Source organism: Trachymyrmex cornetzi, unplaced genomic scaffold (genome assembly GCF_001594075.2).
Source record: "Trachymyrmex cornetzi isolate Tcor2-1 unplaced genomic scaffold, Tcor1.1 scaffold795, whole genome shotgun sequence".
Taxonomy (NCBI): Eukaryota; Metazoa; Arthropoda; class Insecta; order Hymenoptera; family Formicidae; genus Trachymyrmex; species Trachymyrmex cornetzi.
In genome coordinates, this window is record NW_017300130.1 from 83,626 (window position 1) to 85,710 (window position 2,085).

General features: G+C 36.6%; 1 pseudogene; it reads right to left on the minus strand.

Annotated features, from left to right (window-relative positions):
• LOC108768415 (ATP-dependent DNA helicase PIF1-like) overlaps positions 1-1,375 on the minus strand; it is a 4,774-nt pseudogene extending 3,399 nt beyond the window's left edge.
• Positions 1,376-2,085: the final 710 nt, after the last annotated feature.

Sequence of the window (2,085 nt, forward strand, 5' to 3'; positions counted from 1 at the left end):
CCATCCCAGAAAAACAAATATCCCTTAGGTGCGCACAATTCGCCCACTTTCCCCTACTCACTCGTGACAGACCTACATACGCTTGACCAATACTGAATACACTCGTTCCTAAATCCATCATTGCATTTTTACACGTAATTCCTCTTTTGTGTACAGTTATTCCATAACTGAAAGACAATGAAAATTGTTTCCGATGTACCACTATTTTGTGGAACACTTCGAATTTAACATCTACTCTCGTTATTGTAACTTGTTTATTATCAGAAGTAACTATTGTAACGGAATCAATACGATTTTCATCAACGGAGCGATTAATCGCAACTACATTGTCTATCGTTCCATTGACAAGTCCCAAAGTTACATTAATGTTTCGTCGAATCGTCACTTTAGCGCCAATTTTAATCGCTATTACTCTTTCAATGCCAGCTGTTTCCGAAACTTTTTCATCTTTGTCTTTTAAAATTTTGTGTACTTTTTTTCATTGCTGGAGCACAGTCCATCATCTTCTGTTATCAGTAGAATTTCATCGCCATCAATTTCATCGAGCATCGCTGTGTTCAAAATCGTGCACAAATAACACGTGGGTAATAAACATATTATATCAACCGGTAATTGATTCATATAAATGCAAAGTTCATTCAATCTTTCATCGCAATTACTGCCTTTGATATTAACTTTTCTCGACTGGAGAACATTAATGTCAGAATCCGTTACTAAACCTATTCGTATTCTAGAAAGTATCTCGCGATATGTGTTGTCACATCTTTGTCGCATATTAATCAAGAGTTCGTCGTAATCGAACAACCTTCACAAATCAGATCCACCCATGGTACCTAAATACTTGAATCTCTGATCGAGACATTTTAACGAACGGAAATTGTTCTTTTACAGGGGGAAGCTGCAAAAAGTCTCCAAACAGGGGAATGTGTTTTCTGTTAAAGAAGCCGTCATCTGTATTTGTCGTGACGAAAATTTCACATAATCGTAGATTGATAAACATCAGAGTCACATTCGAAATCATGGATACCTCATCGATTATAAATAATTCGACATTCTTTAATATCTCTCTCAAAGTTTTCAAAACCATATCTGACAAGTGCGTATACTTTGCCATGGATTCATGAGTGACGGGTAGCTGAAACATTCTATGGATCGTCAAACCATTGATATTGTATGTCGCGATACCCGTGGTAGCAGATATAGCAGTCACTTTTTTCAAATTTATTCCGATCTAATGTTTAATCGTTTCAATAAGAAAACGTTTCCCTGTACCACCCTCGCCACTTACATACAGTCGTAGAATCTGATATTTATTTTGCAAAACTTGGCATACTCTATCGAAGACTCTTTTCTGGTTTTCGTTCAATCGCGACATCATTTGCGATAAATCATTCGGGACAATCTCACCGAAATCTTCCAGACCTTTCATCGCGTCGTCAACTTCTATCGGATTGCAATCCAATTCATCGTCGTCGGATCTGTCTCTGTCTGTTTTCAGCTCATTTTCGCGCTTCGCGATTAATTCAGCTACGTTCTCAAAAGCTGTCTGTATTTCTTCGAGCCTTTTGTGATATTTCATCGCCTTCGTCAAAGTAGACTCTGAATTCTTAAAAGCATCCATGTAAGTCTCGTATGCACCTTTGAGTTCACTCAAATCTCTCCACGGTTTAATCAAAAGAAGCAGCGAGTAAAAGTATTTTTCGGGTTCAGTTTTTACATTAAATCAATAATGGTTAATTAAACAACACATTTTTCGTTTTTTTTAAATAAACCCGATACAAGTTCGTAATATTCGACTTCGTCATTTCTTGGCATATGATTCGTAATTTCCCAAAATCTGGCAAAATCGTACAAATTCAATGATTCCAATTCCTTAGCTCTGTTCTGGTAATGATCATCGATGAGCGACGGACAATAAATATTCGTAGATTCTTCATCGAGAGCTTTAATTTCATTGAATGTTTTAAAACTTTTCTGTTTCTTATTTCATTAAGGGGATGCTGGAGTGGCCAAATTGTCGGTAATTTGCAGGTCAATTTACATCTCCGAATTTACTTAACGAAATCAAAAATCCTTTTACAGGGT